The following is a 19,499-nucleotide window of genomic DNA, read 5'->3' as shown; positions in this document are numbered from 1 at the left end:
TTTAGAAATTGTGGAATCTGATCCTAAATTGTACTTAATATAAACTTCACCTGGCATGCTATGATCAACCTTAGCCATGAAGAACAATGAGATTCACATGGACTCTGTGTGTGTAGGAAGAGGAGAAATAGGGTGTGACTTCCACATGGGGAAAGTTTTTTCAAAACAAGGCTATTTTTTTTTTGGAAAAGAGAGGAAATATAATATAGCTATAGCTCAGCAAATCTACAGATATTTGCTTTATATCCATGGGTATCTGCTTCGGTGGATATGGATGCAGATATCCACAGTTCATATCTGCAGGTACGGACACAGATATGGATACAAATTTTACACTAGAACCCTGCAAATTTGCAGCTATCTGCTTTATATCCATGGATGTCTGCATCCTCAGTTGTCGACGCAGATATCTGTGGCTCATTTTTGCAGATGCAGATGCAAAACAAATTTTGTATCCATGCAGGGCTCTATATATAGCTTTATAAAATACAGACTAAGAAAGTGGGTAAGAAGCTCCTTTTAATCCCATTATATAGTAAAATGCAAGGGGAAAGTCAATGAAGCACACACGTAAGTCAGATAAAATAAAAGAAGGTTCAAAGAAGAATTAGTTTGTGGAACTCATTGCCACTTGATCTCATGAAGAGAAATAGATTAGTGAGACTTGAAAAGAAGTACTCATGAATAAGAATATCATTTGCAGTTATAGTAGTTAGGATAACAATTACCTATTCTCAGGGTATCGGCTGATAGCCAGCTGGGGAAAGGATTAAATTTCCCCCCAGGGGATAATGTTATACAATTGCCAAGTTCATTATGGAAATATTATTCCTTCCTCTGAAACATCTGCTATAAAACACTGTATGAGAGACAATACTGGACTAGACAGACCATCAGTCTGTTTCAGTACAGTAATTACTATTAAGCCTGAAAATAATTATCAGAATTATGTATATGACTCCTTGCAAACACGTAGAACCAGAAGGACATGATGGCCATGAAAGACTTTTTTTTTTTTTTTTTAGGGCACATGATGTTTTCAAAGAATATATTTGATTTTTTTAGTTTGTGAAATGATCAGAAGAAATTTGGGCTTGCTTAAAACATATGTAGGGATATTTATCTATTACTTTAATATTAAACATGAAGCCTACTCTGTGAGCCACCACAGTTAAGAAGAGTGAGAGGGGAAACTTTATTCTGTGATTGTTATTATATTAAAAAGCGACTTTTCCATAAATATATGATGACAATGAAACAATAATAAACGACTTAGACAGCTTGATAGCGGCAATTATCTCCTGTCTGTCTTATCAACTTCTGGCGTTGTGGCAGTGCTGATAAGAAATGTCACATTTGGGATCACCATGGATTATTTTTATGCACTGCTGTTCAGTGACAGCCAATCATTGAGACCTGGAAAGCAGTTCTGTTGTTCATGCTGGGCAGTTGCTATTCTTCCTCCAGCAGGAGAGCAGAAGAGGATGCATCTGCGATTGTGTGATAGATTGAAATTTCATTACTTGAAAAGTTCAAGCAGCACTGGTTTCCAAAAGGGGGGGAGGCATCTTCCTGGGATCTCTTTGAAGAGGCAAATGAAAAGAGTGAAAGAGGAGGGAGTAAATGAATTAAATGAACTCTGAGCTCCCAAGGCAGCTGTTGAAGAAGAGGAGACCTGTGAGAGAGAAACACAAAAACTGAATGTGTGGAATGGTTACCAGCCACTTAACTCTCAGCGGCTTTTCATCAAAATCACCAGGGTTCTGCCCATTGCTTCCTAGATCATTTCCTGAAATCTTGTAAGTGCCCAGATTTGGGTTTCTAGCATTATCATGTCACAGACAGAGAGATGCTGTTGAGTGAGAGCAAGGCCTCTCAAGGCCAGCCAGCTGCGAGCTATAGAGTAACATGTCTTTGTGCCCTGTGCAGGGGGGCCATGAAGATTATTGTGACACTGGGTTGGGATGTGCAGTGGTACATGGATGCTGTGTGCTCCCTTATTCATCCCTCCAAGGGGCCAGCAGCAGTGAAGGGTGGAAAATGGGAGAACCTTGGCCTATCTCCACTCTTCCTATGCATTAGCCAGGACAGCCATGGTTGCATGAGGTGTGTGGTAATTTGCTATTGTTATAGGCAGCCACCAGCTAATTACTACCCTCATGTTGTCCCACCAAAAAGTAATGGGGAAGCAGGGGAGGAATTGCATGACAAGGGTTTCCGTGTGTCCATGATGCCAGGAGCTACTTAAGGGGACGTGTTACTGTTTGTGCCCCACTTCTTGCTCAAGATTCTGGCCTATTCTAGGTCAAATCCTTAGATCCTTATGCAGGGCCAGATTCTGCCACCCTTACTCGCAGCAAGTAGTACCTGAATCCATTACTAATTTCAAGTACTCAGAGTAAGCAATTACTTAGCCCAAACAAGGGTTTTACAATCTGCCCCTCAGTTCTTGATCAGGCAAACTTCCATTTAAAGCTGTTTGTTTGTTTGGTTTTTATGAGTTGTAACTTTAGTTCTCTGTGGTCTCTCTCAGACCGAACAGGCATTTTCAAACCTATTTTCAATTACTGGTAGGGTTACTGGACCTACTCACTGGGACAAGCTTGAAAGCATGACTCCAGTGTATGCTAAATGCTCAGAAACCAGAAGGAAAATAAAACAAGCCCAAAATGCATTTTATGTTTTAAAGATATCATGATTTTAAAGTCAATCTCATGATTTTTGATGCCATGATTGTTGAGCTCCTGTTTCACTGGACTGCTAGCTCAATTGCTTTATATTTACATTACACTTGCACAGATTATGATGCATGCCACCTGGTGAACTGAACAGTAAAAGTCACAGCAGAATACATTTTGGCAGAGACAACAATCCAGCCTGGTTTATGACCAGTTCTGTAATAGGTATAAATGATTGCTAAAAATGTTGGCATATATTTTATATAGATGGGAAGCTAAGCTTGGCCATTTAGTTAGACAAAGTAGAGCAAGATAAGGCATATCTCTGCCTAGCTAAGATTAAATTGAAATTTGCTCTTATAAACTAGTTTTTTAAAAAGCTACTGCAATTATATTCCTTTGCTGCATGCCCTTCCCCACTCCTATTAGGGGCAATGAGCAAATATTTCTGGCTTTAACTCAATTTTCATTTGAGCACTGCAATTCGCCTTTGGTACTTATTCCTTACGCTTTTTATGTAATGAGTTCTTGACTTTTGATAAAGTGCTTTTGCCAATCTGTATGTACAGTACGTGTGCGCTAAAGCTTTCTGTCATGGATCATGACAAGGTTCTGGGAGGAAGTTACTATCATTTTTCTATAGTTGGCATTTTCACACACTGGTGCTTTCCCCTTTGGCTCACATAATGCCATACAAGTAGCAGCTCTTTGAAAGGAAGTTCATACGAGAAATCCTAGTTGTACAACCATGTACATTTTTTGCCTTTGTGTTTATCAGGCTGATAAGGTTTTAATATTGGCTACAAAAAAGGATGAAGAGGAAACTAACCAAGCCAGATAAAATATCGTATCTCTACGTTGCTATGGCTTTAATATTTTGTGAAACAAAAGGTGGCCGGAGAAAGGAAAGGAACAGCATTGATAGGGTTGTTGGATTTGGACAGAATGTTTCAACCACACCTCAAAAACAAATTCAGTTTTGGCTTGTGGGTAGCTATAGCAAGAATGGCGTTTACTGCAAAATGATAAAGAATACCTGTTTTGAAAAAAAACAAAAAGCAAAGAACTTTTCCAAATATTTATGAGACTCCTTCCAGATTCTGCCTGAACAATAGCTGTTTGTTGCAAGGGAGTATGCTAATCACAGGAGAGATGTCAGGCCAGAAGAGCTACTGTAATTGATTTGAACATCTGTTTCCAGACTGTCCATAGAGGTTATCTTTGGAAAGGGTTACTCATTCATCCCCGTTGTAAGCAACATGCTGAGGATGTACTCTTTTCCCTACATTTTCAGTGTCTGTGATTGAGTTTAGGGTAGAAAGGCAGAGGAGAGGGTGAAAGGAAAAGGGGAACAACTATGACGCAACGTGAAAAATATTGTGCTGACTGATGTTTGCCAAAGGGCTATTCTGCCCACCAGCTATCCACAGAGTGCAGTGTCCACCTTTTCCCGTCAATTCCCTGATGACTCCTACAGCAGAGAGTGTGGCATAGAGTCAGCATAGCTGCTCCCACACTACCTGGTACCAAGGATTCCACAAACAGAAAGGTACATTGGCTTTTCAAATACTTTGCACTGTCACAAGTACAAAAGCTGATGGAATGGGGAGCTAGAATATAACCCATGAGTTCCCCCCAGAGCTGGTCAAAACCAATTCCATCTCAATTTTTTTGACAGAAAATGGTCTTTTTGAAACACAAGGATTTTTTAAACAATTCCATTTTGGATAAAAATAGTTTTCAGCTTTTTTTAGAGTTATTTATGGGCAACCAAAACCTTTTGCTTGTGTGGAACAAAATACATAAAAATGAAAACAGACAAATTCTTGTTTTCAGGCTTTGACCCTCCCCCCCCCCCCCAAAAAAAAAGCCCCAGAAAATCTTCAAAGGAAAATATTAACAAAGCTGGGATGGCAAGTCCTGTCATCCCTCTTGTTCACAAGAATTTTCATAAAGTGGGGGGGGGGGGGGGGGGGAGGGGGGAAGGGGGGAATGCATGATGAAAACTAAGACCAAAACATTTTTGTGTCAGTTTTTGTGAGGAAAAACTATCATTTTCCAACCAGCTGTAGATCTATAGTAGAGCCTGGCATTATTCCTGTGAATCTAGTATGCTAATCCAATTTTATTCAAAGTAATCTGAAAGGCACAAGATGGACATCCAAGAGATCAGTAGTTATATTCCCTTTTAAAGAGAGAGACTCTAATCAAAAGGATGTTTGACCCATTGATTGTTTGTATTCTGAGCCCAAATGTTCAAATACAACATTACTTATTTAGAAATCAAAACAGATTTTGGTAGCTTATTCTTTCTTCAAAAGCAATACTGTGCTTCTAGATATACTTCACCATCATTTTCTTTTCTGGCATTATAAACAGCTCTTGGCTAGCAGAGCTGAGGGTTTGTTCAGTATTAATTACAAACTGACTTTTGAGCTGTAAAAATATGTTCCAAGCCAAAACATGAAATAGCAGATCTCTGTCCAAATTTAGCATTATTTAACTTAATAAAAAATCAGTTTGGCCATGCTTAAATTATATGAATATATCATACAAATAAAGAAATGTACAGGATTGTAAAGTTTTATTTTGGGCTGACTTTATACAAATTCACATCAAATACATACTTTTTTTAAAAGTTGGCAAAGATTCGGTCTATAAAATAAACTTTTTTTGGTCAAATGAATGGGGGAGGTCAAGGTAATTCAATTTTTTTTAATACCAGCATGCTGCCAGCACACAACATATTCCCATTAAGTTAGACTTACAATGTTTTATGGAAAAATCTAACTGATTTAGAATGTGTCCAGGTGAACTGTACATGCATAAGAAAGAGCTGAAAGGGAATTTCAATACTTATAAAGAGACTTAATTAACTGATACATGCAGCAACAATATGACCCTTTCTCATAAGGCCTAACACATTAAACAGTTAAGTAAAAAATGCATGGTTCTATTAATGCCTTAATAAGAATATACCATATTTTACAGTCTATCATGGTGGAGTAAAAAAGGAGGACAGGCATAAAGAAGAGGACAAATTCTGTGTAAAGAGAAAATTGGAACAAAGTCTGGATGAAATAAAAGTTTTTATACAAAACCTGAGAGCAGAAGAATATAGCTTTGGGCTCATGTAAAGAATTCAAATTTTCAGTTAGAGCAGCACTGAGTTCAGTGAGCTTTGCATCTGGTCATTGTGTTACAGTGCTGATCTTGACAATTGTACTATGTATTTGGGTGCAAGGCTCCCCTTGTTGGAAACAGTCCCCTTGATTTCCAAGGTAATTGCAAAATGCAGGTCCATTGAATGAGCTATGCCGAGCATGTCCTGGCAACTTCATCATCTAAAATGATCCATCTAAAAAGATAGTGAAAGAATCATAAAGTAAAATCTAGATCTTCCAATAAAGCCCCACCACAAGAATTGTATGTCTCTGAGTGTCAATAAATGAATCAATGAAAAACTTTTATAACACATATTGTAACTTCTAATGCAGAGGAAAAATGATTTTAATATCCAAATCAAGAGACCTTGAGGATCAAGAGACCTTGAGGGGGTGCGTCTAGACTGGCAAGATTTTGCGCAAAAGCTTGCCAGCTGTCTTCACTGGCCACTTGAATTTGCGCAAGAGCACTGACTTTGTAATGTACAAAATCAGTGCTTCTTGCGCAAATACTTTCAGGCTCCCGCTTGGGAAAAAGCCCTCTTGCGCAAGAATACTTGCGCAAAGAGGGCCAGTGTAGACAGGGAAGAACTGTTTTGTGCAAAAAAGCCCTGATGGCTAAAATGGCGATCAGGGCTTTCTTGCGCAAAATTGCGTCTAGACTGGCCACGGATGCTTTTGCGCAAAAGCACATTTTGTGCAAAAGCATCCTTGCCAATCTAGATGAGCTTTTGCGGAAATATTTTTAATGGAAAAACTTTTCCGTTAAAAGTATTTCCGCAAAATCATGCCAGTGTAGACGTAGCCTGAGAGATTCACAACTATGTTAGATCAACACCTTCAAATAGTAAGTAAAATCAGTAAGCAGGTTGAAACGCAAAAGATAAAAACTAGCTGCATATATTGAAGACAAAGAAAACAAGGAGTGCTGAAAAAATGCAGACATTTCACTGATAACTGAATATGTATTCACTGTACCCAGCAATCTAGCAGATAGATAATGTTTTAGCAATCATATAGTTAAGTTCTCCATAGGGAAAATTGTTATACATTTAGAGTGATGTCTAATAATACATCTAATAGCTGCTATTGAATGTGGATCTTTAACACTGGTTTTGTTGTTTGGGGTTTATAGTTTGCTTTTGTGTGAGTGTTTGAATATGATAATGCTTTGATGCACTGAGGGGTAATCACATTCAATAACAGAAGCATCTCTTTCTAACAGATTTTTTGTAAGAATAATGTTTTCATCCATCTAATTATTGCAAATATATGCAATGTGTATATGTCTTTTTTGTTCTGAGTTGAGCTACAGCAAAAGTTTCTACTTATATACAATTACTTGTTCTGTGCTCCTGTCTTTCATGGTATATTTCTACCTGCTCTAGAGCCTGCTTCTTTCTTCATTTGTAGCAATTCATTCAGAATTTGAATAAGAAAATCTCTGAGGTTCATGCTCTGCTTCCTTTCACCCAGCTAGCTCATGGGATAACATGGCAATGCAAAAGGACAAGCTCCAGAGAATATAGAAATCTACATGATTTTGCATTTCAACAAAATTATTATACAGAGTGAAGTCTCAGTTGGGTCAAAAGATTCATATTTGACTGGAAAAACACATTGTTTCACAGAAAAACCAAAATAATTTGCATATATTTTGTAGGTCGTAAGAATCATTTTCCAAGATTTTAGAATCTTGGGCTTCCATTTCTGTTAAGCTCAGTAAAAGCAGGTACTTGGACATTTTAGAAAGAAAGGATAACACAAAATGAATGCTTTTAAATAGTAAAATCTAAGAAAATGTAGATCCTATTTTTAAACATGCATTTATTAAAAAACAATAGAAAACTGGGGCAAATTTTTGGGAGAGCTCTGGACATTTGGGTAATATTGAACAGGAATGAAAAGAAAACATCAGAAGACTAAAAGGGTATGTCTACACTGCCACCCTAGTTCAAACTAGGGTGGCTAATGTAGGCATTAGAACTTGCAAATTATGCCCGGGATTTAAATATAACTTTCTTGCAGGAGATGTAACCGTAGTTCAAATTAGGAGCTTTAATTTGAACTACCTAGTCCGTGCCACATGTAGCCGTGGGTGGGTAGTTCGAACTACGGGGCATTTAAAAATGGCAGCACCCGGGAACATGCAAATGAAGCCCGGGATATTTAAATCCCAGACTTCATTTGCAAGTTCGAATGCCTACATTAGCCACCCTAGTTCGAACTAAGGTGGCAGTGTAGACATACCCAAAGATATTAATGTTCATTTCTAGTGCTGATCTGAGCTACCTTCATCAGAAACACGGGCATGGCATAGTCCATGTGTGACCCAGGAACCTCTTGATGCCAACTGGCAGAAGACACTGAGGGTGTGTTTAGACTACAGGGATTTATTGGAAAAAAAGTGGCCTTTTTTCGAAAAATCTTCCCCTGCATCTAGACTGCTGCCACGTTCTTTCAAAAGTAAATCAAAAGAACGTGGAGGTTTTTTCAACCGTGGAAAACCTCGTTTTATGAGGAAGAATGCCTTTTTTTGAAAGTGCTCTTTTGAAAAAAGGTGCTATGTAATGCTAACTGTGCTTTTTCGAAAGAGAGCATCCAGACTGCTTGGGTGCTCTCTTTCGAAAAAGCGGCTTGCTTTTTCGAAAGTACTGATTGTAGTCTAGACGCTCTTTTTCGAAAGAGGCTTGCAATCTAGATGCAGTCTGATATATCAGGGTACAGAGATCTCCAGAGACCACAAACAGAATCTCATGTAAAGTCTCTAATGAAAATTTGTCACATAGGTCGTCATAACCATTGCAAGATGTATATTCAGAGAATATGTGAGTTGTTATTCTAAAAAGAATGTTCTCTAGGTCTATAGTTGAAAACAGGTCACTCAAAGCTAGCATGTCTTCAGACAAGCCTCTCTAGACAGGAGATGGAAGACACATATTGCTTAGGCCACTCCGTATTGTTAGGGCTAAGATTATGTCACAGAAGTCACTGATTCTGTGACTTCCATGACATTTTCCACATCAGCCCCTGCTTGTGAGGGAAGGAGTGATCAGCCAGGAGAGTGCTTTGGAGCTCCCAGATGCCAAGCAGTGGGGGAGGAGGACCCCCACTCTGAGCTTCTGTGGCTGGTAAGGGCCTTCACAGCTTTTGGGTAATAGGAGAACCTGCAGTTCTCAACTGCCAGTCCCAGATCTCTAACCCACCATGGGAGGTGGGGAACCCCCAGAACTGTCAGCCACAGCAGTGGCTGGTGCTGGATCTTCCTCACACAGCAATGTTTGGCCTCTCATCTCCCCATCAGCCCCATTTTGCCGTAGTTATTTTTAGTAAAAGTCAAGGATATGTTAGAGGCTTCCCTGAATTTTTGTTTATTGCTAAACAACCCTGACTTTTACTAAAAATAATCATGACAAAATCTTAAACTTTTATGTTGTCATACAATAGGAGTCTGTTGAGTTCTGAGTCAAATGCTAATGAAGAGCTGGTGGAGAGTGGGGAAGGAAGCGAACAGGAAGAGGTAAGTGGTGGGAAGTGGGGAACCCTCTCTCGCAGTGAACATCACACTTCTGTTCTGGCAGACTGAGGGTGCAAAGACACACACCGTCACATCCTTCACATTGGAAGTAAATAGCAAGTTTCCTTCTTGAAAATGGGATCTCAGACAGGCATGGCTGAAAACTCCGGAGAGAACTTTGGGTGAGGTTTCTTTGGACAGGTAACGTATCGGGTATGTTTATGCTTTAGAATGTTTGTTATGCTGTTGTTTTATAGGTTCCCCTCTCTCACTCTGATTTCTATTAGGAACCCTAGTCTTTTTAAAATACATTTCCTTTTGTTTTATAACTGAACTCATGTGCTCTTTGCAACAGATGACCTACGGTAAAACTGGTAAACTGCAGTACGTTGTTTCTATTCCAACAGGGGACCTGGGATTTCTAGGGATAGCCAGTGATTGGGAGCAACATACAAGAGGAAAACACTTTGAATGGTGTGTAATCTGTAAGGCAAAGACAGGACTGGTGTAGCCCAGAGGAGAGTGCGTGTGTGGCAGACAGGCTCATTGCATTGGGGAGCTTAACATCTATCTAGTCTAGGCAAGACACTGGGAGCAGGTAGTAATAAGGAGACTCACAGTCCTGGGTACTTTCAGAAGCATCATATCATACAACCCCTAATCTGTTACTGCTGGAATCTGTTCCAGCAGTTCTGTCTCCTGCTGACTCAAAGCGATGAATGACAGAGTTTCCTCTTGTTGGCAGATGTCGTAAAGGTACCAAGTATTTTACTGTCTACACATCCGTATTATTCCAGGGCCATCTCAGATGAATCACCATTCAGTACTCATGAAAGAGTGATTCACAACTCAGAACGTGCCTCTTTTCTTATGAATGCTACTTCAACAGCATTTGGGGTTTCTAGATTAAGTGGCAAGATTGATTCATTTCTTCCTCTTCCGTTACACTCCATGGGTATGTCTACACTACAAAAGTTAATTCGAACTAACAGACGTTAGTTCGAATTAACTTTAATAGGCGCTACACATACAAACCGCTAGTTCGAACTTAATTCGAACTAGGTAAACCTCATTCTACAAGGACTAGTTCGAATTAAGTAGTTCGAATTAAGGGCTGTGTAGCCACTTAATTCGAACTAGTGGGAGGCTAGCCCTTCCCAGCTTTCCCTGGTGGCCACTCTGGGCACCACCAGGGAAACTCTTCTGCCCCCCTCCCGGCCCCGGAGCCCTTAAAGGGGCACGGTCTGGCAACGGTGCCCATGCCAGGTGCAAGCCTGCCAGCACCCAGCCAGCAGACCCTGCACCTGGCACAGCTCGAGCCAGGCACCCGCTGCCACGCAGCCCTCCGCTTCTTCCCGGAACCAGGTTGGCGGCTCCCGGGAGCCTACCCAGGTCCGCAAGAGGCAGGTGCCCACCTGGTCTAGTGTGGACATCGTTCATCCACGATCTCTGCACTAGGCACAGGAAAGTGGCCGTCTAGGGCAGGAGAGCTGCCAGCCTGGCCACCCAGGAGCAGGTGTGCATGAAAATCAGGGTGGTCCAGTGAGACCCCCGACCCTGAGCCCTGAGCTTACAATGGCCGTACTGGGTCAGACCAAAGGTCCATCTAGCCTAGTAGCCTGTCTGCTGACAGCGGCCAACACTAGGGACCCTGGAGGGGATGGACCGAAGACAGTGACCAAGCCATTTGTCTCGTGCCATCCATCTCCAGCCTTCCACAAACAGAGGCCAAGGACACCATTTCTAACCACTAGCTAATAGCACTCCATGGACTCAGCCTCCATGAATTTATCTAAATTCTCTTTAAGCTCTGTTCTAGTTCTAGCCTTCACAGCCTCCTGCAGCAAGGAGTTCCACAAGTTGACTATTTGCTTTGTGAAGAACAACTTTCTTTTATTAGTTGAAGCCTGCTACCCATTCATTTCATTTGGTGTCCTCTAGTCCTTCTATTATGGGAACTAATGAAGAACTTTTCTTTATTCACCCTCTCCACACCACTCATGCTTTTATAGACCCCTATCATATCGCCCCTCTGTCTCCTCTTTTCTACGCAGAAAAGTTCCAGTCTCTTTAGCCTCTCTTCATATGGGACCTGTTCCAAACCCCTGATCACTTTAGTTGCCCTCCCCTCTTCCACCCTCTCTCTTCCCCTCTCCCACCTCCTTTTCCCAGTCTCCCCGAGTTTTGTTCAATAAAAAGAGTTTCTATTTTTGAACACACATGTCCCTTATTTTGTACATCAGGAAGGGGGGCTAGGGAGGGGTAAGTGGAAGGAGGTGAGGGAGGAATGGGGTACGAGCCCCCAATGGGGAGGACTGGGCTGGCTCTGCGGGCTCCTTGGGGTGGAAACTCTCCTGCAGCCCCCTGATTGAACACCCCCCCTCCCCGGATGGCAGCCTGCGGCAAGTGCAGCCGGGCTGATGGCCAAGTGCTGTGATGTGCTGAGTGTGGTCACTCAGGGCACTCCAAGCCAGGATTGCTTTGCAAGCGGGAAACCCCTGAGAACTGTCTGTCCTGGGTAGGGGTCGGGTCCCTTTAAGCACAACCCTCGGCTAGCCTGAGACAGCAGCTCCATGCTCTAAATCCTAATCTGATGCCCTGCCGGCACTGCTTCTGGCCATCCTTAACCTCTGTTCAGGGTCCACTCTGTGTGGACATGCTAGTTCGAATTAGCAAAATGCTAATTCGAACTAGTTTTTAGGTCTAGATGCACTAGTTCGAATTAGCTTAGTTCGAATTAACTAATTCGAATTAAGTTAGTTTGAATTAGTGCTGTAGTGTAGACATACCCCATTAGCCATAAAGTATTTGATGGTTTGCAGTGGTTAAAGGTAAAAATTCACCAAGCTACTTACTGGAGATTTATAGATTTTGTAAGTACAGTAAACTTCCGATAATCCGGCACCTTTAGGACTCAGGGGGTGCCGGATTATCAGATATTCCGGACTATCAGAAGGGGGGGGCTATCAGGGGTCTGGAGTGGGGTTGGAGGGGATGCCTAACCCCAGATCCCTCATAGCCCCCCCTTACGATAGTCAGACTCTGCCCCAGGAGTCCCTGATTCAGCCACTGCTGGTCAGTTTCAGCAGCAGCTGAATCGGGGGTGCCTGCAATAGAGCAGCTGTGGTGCTGCCGGGTTGGTCCCACAGCACCGAGGGGCGGAGCTACGGCACCAACCCAGCAGCACTCCAGCTGCTCTTGGGGACGCCTGGGGCAGAGCAGCTGGAGTGCTGCCAGGTTGGTCCCGCAGCGCCAAAGGACGGCACTGTGGGACCAACCCGGCAGGACCCCAGCTGCTCTGCCCCAGGGGTCCCCGATTCAGCCGCTGCTGAAACAGATCAGCGGCTGATTCCAGGAAGCCCGGGGCAGAGCAGCTGGGGTGCTGCTGGGTTGGTCCCATAGTGCCGCCCCTCGGTGCTGCGGGACCAACCCGGCAGCACCCCAGCTGCTTTGCCCCAGGGGTCCCCAAGTCAGCCACTGCTGAAACAGATCAGCGGCTGATTCCAGGACCCCTGGGGCAGAGCAGCTGGGGTCCTGCCGGGTTGGTCCCGCATCGCTGTCCTTTGGCGCTGTGGGACCAACCTGGCAGCACTCCAGCTGCTCTGCCCCAGGCTTCCCCAAGAGCAGCTGGAGTGCTGCTGGGTTGGTGCCGCAGCCCCGAGGGGCAGTGCTACCAGACCAACCCAGCAGCACCCCAGCTGCTCTGCTCCTGGCTTCCCCGATTTAGCTGCTGGTCAGTTTCAGCAGCAGCTGAATGGGGGAAGCCTGTCCGGCTGCCCCAGCACTTCCGGGTTCCTGATGGTGCCAGACCATCAGGAGTCCCGGAGCATTGGATGCCGGACTAATGGAGTTTTACTGTAGTAAGGCCAGAAGGAACCATTATGATTGCCTAGTCTGACCTTCCTGTGTAACACAGCATGTAGAATTTCACCCAGCAATTACTGCACCAAGTCCTTAATTTCTAGCTGAGCTTGAAAATACATTTTAGAAGGACATCCATGCTTAATTTACAGAGGGCAAGTGATGGATGGTCTATCAGCTTTCCAGGTAAATTGTTCCAATGGTTAATCACTCTCACTGGTAAAAATGCATCTCTAGTCTCAATTTACAGTAGACTTCCGATAATCCAGAACCTATGGGACCTAGGTGGTGCCGGATTATCAAATATGCCGGACTATCAGGAGGTACTATAAACCTGGTTATATATATACTGTATACATTATATACTGTATATAAAGTGTTCTTAACCCTTTTTATTGTACATACTGTATACAGTATACTGTAATGTTTTAGTTTTTTAAACCTTTTTTACTCTTTTTGCTCAGTTCAGTTGCTGCCGCTGTTACCTTGTGACTCATTTTTTGCTGAAGCTCACTCACTAGGCTCTTACCATTTTGATGCCGGACTATAAGGAGTGCCGGACTATTGGATGCCGGACTATTGGAGTTTTACTGTACCATGTTTCCTCTTCTGGCCACCATCAGATCTTGTTATGTCTTTGTCTGCTAGCCTAAAGAGCAGACTACATACTCAAGCTTTGCAATTTACATTGGGGGGCTAACACCAGAATATTTCCATTAGCCTCAGTCTTAGACAAATCACAATTCTGTATTCTGTCCCCTTTGCTCGAGATCTCACAACATGGAGAACAATATAAATTGCCAGACTCTGTAACTGAGAAGCAAAATTTGTTCTTGGTGTTCATTGTGACTTCCAATTCCAGAAGAAAACACATTATAAAATTCGTCAATTCCTGGGCAAACCCTATTGTTGAAAGGCAGAGCTACGAATGGAATCCAGGCCAGCTAGTTCCTAGCCTTATACTCAAAACTGTCTTTTGTCCTTGCTATGGACACAAAAAGTGCAAGAACAGTGGTGAGTCTCAGAAACTTTCTGTCTCTGCCATTACAGTCTATATTCTTGTGTCTACTGTGTATTTCTCTACTGGTGGGAGATCATGTCCTGTCAAGGTAGCACAGGTATGGACAGTGCTTAGGTTGCTAACACTTGCATTGATCAGGGTGGTGGCTTTTTCACACCCATGAGAGATGTGAGTTAGACTGCTTTAAACATTAGTGTAGGACAGCCCTAAGATGCAGTCTAGACACACCCATGGTGAGTTTAAAGATGGTTTCCTGTTAGTTTGTAATTAAGTTTGAAATCGGAGGGATGACTTGCTGCTTTGTGTTAATGATTTCATTCAATAGCTAACTTGGCGTGTTAGCTTGTGATTTGAAGAAAAAAAGAACAGCCTCATAAGGCCTCCTTCAGATCCCTTATCAAGATCCAGGTTTGCTGCAATATATACAAGTTGCAGAGTCTTGGACAGTAAGAGCTTCTGATGTTTATCTAATTCATCTGTTATAATTAATTTGCGGTGTTGTAGCACCTCGAGACCCCAGTCAAGAACCAGGATTCAATTATGCTAGTTACATGTAACAAAAAGATGAACCCTGAACCAAAGACCTTGAAATTTAAGTAATCTGTCATTCAAGTTCATTTGTTGGGCACATAGCCAGGCAATATTCTTAATGCTGATTTCCTTGTCTTTCCTGTCTTCCATCCCACTCTGGTCAGAGTCAATGTAACATCCTCTCTTGGACTCTGATCTCTTTGGTGCAGGGATTGTCCTTCCATTCTGTGTTTGTGTAGTTCTTAAAGCCCTAGTGCTGACTGGAGTCACTAGCTACTTCCACGACGCAAAAAATGAGAATCAGCACAAACATTAATTGAAGAAGGGGACTCCTGTGCTGTACAGGCTCACAGACTGTGAGGGTATAAAGAGAGACAGAAGACAATTAGGAAAAAGGGAAAGCCAGCACTCGACTAGGGACACTTGAGGTGCTGCACCACATTTCCAATCATTGTTTGGTCCTGCTGAGGTTGGGCATCATATAGAAGTCTTTATGGGATGGCAGCTGCAAGGATACCACTGACTTTCCCCACAATTTATAAGATACTATCATGATTACCCTGAAAACCATCTACGTTTAAAGATGTCACAAAAGGAAGTGAGTAAAGTGCTTTTATTGAACTTGGTGATCACCAGCAGCATTAGGTTTGATAGGAACAGGAAAAATGCAGCATAGTTCATCACAGTACCTCATAGGGGGATGATGTAAAATATTTGTTTAGGGTCTCTTCTTGGTTTCATTCACTTTCATAACTGTCTTCCCCTGGAACTCGTGCCAATGTTGCCATTTTCACATTCCTGGGAAGCTCATATTTCTTTCCACTTGAATCCAAGTTCACTTCACTGAGCCGGGAGTTAAAGGCTTTAGTGAAAATACAGTATTTTAGCAATTACAAAATATACTTCCCGCCAGATTTGCTTAAATTCTCATTCTTCTGGACTGGACCCATCTTCTTAATATTCACATCTGGCCACAGCTCTGTGCTGCTGACTCCAACACCACAGCCAAGAGCTGAGTATTAATTTTGACATGTGCATATACCGGCCCCACTCCCTTTCTCAGATGGCATTTAACTCTGAGTACCAGGGAGCCACTAACAACACTCAACAGCATCAGTGCCCTTTAAGGGAACATAGGAGAGTGATGTCTAAACATGTTGGCCTACTCAAGACTTCTAAAAGCTTTTACTATGGAGTGAGGAGAAATAGAAATTAACATTTGCCAGTGGAGCAAAATTTCCCAGTCTGCCAGAATCTTGCCTGTGGTTAGTTTCCTGGCTTCTCAAGAGGAATAAATTATAAATAAAATGGTTGACAATTTCCATAGGCTTTTAGAAGAGACATTACTAATTAAAGATATTATTAAAAATTCAGATTGAAAGTCACCACATAAATATGATCTGTGCTTACAACAAGAATACAGGTCCTCTTTCGCTGGCATTCTGCATTCATGTTTGCCTTTGGTACTAAAACTAGCATTATTAAAGCCAAAGAAATGGAAACATTTGATAGTACAGCAGTGCAGTAAATGGTAAGTTTTGGAACTGTGTAGATAACAGTTTAATAAATAATAATAATAATAATAAAGAAATTATTACCAAACTATTTATAGTCAGTAGCACCTAGATGCCTCAGTGAGCTGGAGGGAGGGGCATTCTAAGAGCGGTAGAGATACTTAGAAAATGGGGGCCCAACTTCTAAGGTCTTGGCAGTGGCAAATGATGAAGTGGGCCAGCCATGCCAAGTACATTTCCACAGGATGTGTGAGGGTTTGTACTCAAGGATGCTAGGCTGTGCTGCCACTTGCCACAGCCTGTGCTATCCCGGCTGCATGAGTATTTTTGGTGCAGTAGTGCAATCTGGGAATCATCTCTAGCTCCAAGAGTACTTCTATCTGGCATTTAAAAGACAAAATATTATGGGCAGATGAGAAAACTGCAGCTCAGGGTGAAGATAGGGAAGATGGAATAACAAAAAAAAATTGGATGTGTGTAATTCTTCATCAGGAGCAGTGAACAAAATTCCCCATCTACCCACTTGCTGTCAATTTGCTGTTTACTGTAAGTAGTATGGAAGAGGTGAGTTTGGAGGATTTGAAGATAAGGTTAGTGTATTTAGAAAACTCTTTCTTCAGCTTCTTCCAATTTTCTATCAAAGGATAGTTCCTGTTAATCCAAATACAGTCTGAGTTAAGAGTCCAACATCTCTTAATAAACTAAGCTAATCGACATATCAGAGATACTGTATATAGCTTTAGAAATCTGGTACATTTTAATGCTCCATTGAAACAGAATTCCTTTTGAAGAACACCACATTTTAATAACCAGAAGTCCTGTGACACCTTATAGACTAAGGGTATGTCTATACTTGCACCCTAGTTTGAACTAGGGATGCAAATGTAGGCATTCGAAATAGTCAATGAAGCGGGGATTTAAATATCCTGTGCTTCATTAGCATGATTTCGCTGGTGCATTACTCAGATCAATAGCTGTTTCAAAAGTGAAAGTGCGCACCGGGATGCGTTAGTTCGAACCAAACCCCTTTGTTCAAACTAACGTTACTCCTCAAAAAATGAATTTCCTATAATTTTAGTAAGCACACCATAAAGAGTTGGACAAAGGTATCTTTAATGATAGTCAGAGTTCTTATGTAAGTTTGTTATTTAAATATACCCAAAGGGAAAAACAAGGATGTCCTGCACTCTGTTGGGAGAAAAGTTTAATTTCTATTCTGGTGGTAGAATTTGAAGTATGGGTCACAAATGTTTTCTAAGTGGTGCTGTCTGGTTAAAAGTTTGAGATAGAACTCAAACTCTTGTAGGAGGTACATGACATACAGATATATTGATATATGCATTAAGTATCAATAGGAAGGGGATGGAAATGTTTTTTAAAGCTGCTTCATCAGGCATTTCAAAAAACACAGCTAAGCTTCAAGTTAATGGTACATCATAGAATCACAGAATCATAGACATTTGGGCTGGAAGAGGACTTGAGAAGTCACCAGGTGCAGTTTTCACCTGATGGCATGACCAAATAACCCTAGACCATCCCTGACAAGTATTGTCCAACCAGATTTTAAAAAGCTCCAGTGATGGAGATTCCAGTCGCATGGGTACCTGGCTCACCAGCAGCTGTCCCTTGTCATACTAGGGTGTACAAATGGGTTGCATGTTCCTGGACAGGCCTCCCTTCCATGCAGCAGTTTGTATCTTTTGTCTGGGTGCAGACGAACCTCTTGTACACACTAACATGAGTCAATGAGCCCAGTGCCTGAGGGAGGTACAACCACACAGGAGAAGCTGCTTGGGCTTGCCATTGGATCTTGCAAAAAATGGCCCAGCATGCTGCTGCTTTTGTTGTTGCAGTTCCTGGTAGAGCCTTGCAGTTCCATGGATTTCCTCATCTGTGTATATATATTTTCTACTGGCCCAGGGCTCTAAATATTTTGAGTAGTACTGAAACCAGGACAGGTTCCTGCAGGACTGTACTAGAAACACCCTCCTTGTTTGACAATAAACAAGTCAGAAAGTACTTTGAGTACTATCTTTCAATCAGTTGTGCAACCACAACAGTAATTTTAGCTGGACCATATTTTCCTAGTTTGCTTACAAGGTCATTGGCTGAGCTAGGCATGGAAGCGTACTCTTCTGAGTTCCAGGTCAATGCCTTAGCCACTAAGTTAACTGCTTCCCTAACTTTGAAGTAACCTGTGCCTGAGTGAGGCACAAATCCTATTTTAGTCCATCATGCAGCAAGGGCAGCCAAGCTGGTGGACTTCTGTGCCCATGAGGCGTCCCATTCACTTCAGATCCTGGTCATTAGAAGTTACCTTTAAACGTAAGTATTTATCATATTACGACATGAGAGAATTTTGACTTGGGCTATAAAGCCCAATGCCATAGATTTCTGACATCTGAAAGAGAATGGTTTGCCTAGCTGTACATGACACAGAGCATAAATATATAAACTTTAGTCTATTTATATAACGTTGCTCTTTGAAAGTCTGTTTAGTTTTACCCATGTGAGCCAAAGTTCAAAATGTGATAATCCACAGCATGGAAAATTGTATCTAGCTTTTCTTTGGAAAATGCTCAGTCAGCCAGAATCAAATTGCGATAACAACTTCGAAACAGGTCAAAGAAAAAAGTAGTGGCAAATGTGCCAGATAAAAGAACACAAAAGAAATTAAATATATGTACAAGTAGTTGTTCAGCATTAGAGATAGATATGAATCCAATCTCTTGTCCAGAACCAAATACCCCTAAATTTTGGACATGTGTTTTTGGGGGTGGGGGTGAGGTTGAAGGGAATTTGAGCTCATCTCTGACTCCAGATTTTGCAGGCAGACGAATTGCTGTAGTAAGCTTGAGTGACATTTGTGGCCCTAGGAGCAATCTCCATATACAACATTTCTCAAAACATTCCCTTGGGAGCATAAATATTATATCAATAAAATCACCAATGAACGTGGGGTATACAGCCACATTATCTTGGAGATATACCTATCTCATAGAGCTAGAAGGGACCTTGAAAGGTCATTGAGTCCCCTGCCTTCACAGTAGGACCAAGTACCATTCCTGACAGATTTGTCCCAGATTCCTAAATGGCCCCCTCAAGGATTGCATTCATAACCCTGGGTTTAACAAGCCATTGGGCAAACCACTGAGCGATCCTTCCACCTGCATATATGAAGATATACCTATCTCACAGAACTGGAAGGGACCT

At 42.0% G+C, this 19,499-nt stretch overlaps 2 long non-coding RNA genes across 6 annotated transcripts in view; one reads left to right on the top strand and one right to left on the bottom strand.

The window, feature by feature from the left end:
- Nucleotides 1-5,911: 5,911 nt before the first annotated feature.
- LOC142830144 (uncharacterized) overlaps nucleotides 5,912-19,499 on the bottom strand; it is a 105,485-nt gene continuing 91,897 nt past the window's right edge. The window contains exon 3 of one of the 2 annotated variants that reach the window (XR_012905118.1): nucleotides 5,912-6,036. This is a non-coding gene — a long non-coding RNA (uncharacterized LOC142830144). The remainder of the gene's footprint in view (nucleotides 6,037-19,499) is intronic. The other variant, XR_012905119.1, reaches the window with a different exon arrangement.
- The window catches only part of LOC142830142 (uncharacterized), a 159,400-nt gene continuing 156,290 nt past the window's right edge, over nucleotides 16,390-19,499 (top strand). For all 4 annotated transcript variants that reach the window (XR_012905116.1, XR_012905114.1, XR_012905115.1 and 1 more), the window contains exon 1: nucleotides 16,390-18,611. This is a non-coding gene — a long non-coding RNA (uncharacterized LOC142830142). The remainder of the gene's footprint in view (nucleotides 18,612-19,499) is intronic.

This window comes from Pelodiscus sinensis, chromosome 1 (assembly GCF_049634645.1).
Source record: "Pelodiscus sinensis isolate JC-2024 chromosome 1, ASM4963464v1, whole genome shotgun sequence".
NCBI lineage: Eukaryota > Metazoa > Chordata > Testudines > Trionychidae > Pelodiscus > Pelodiscus sinensis.
This window is presented reverse-complemented; position numbering and strand designations above follow the sequence as displayed.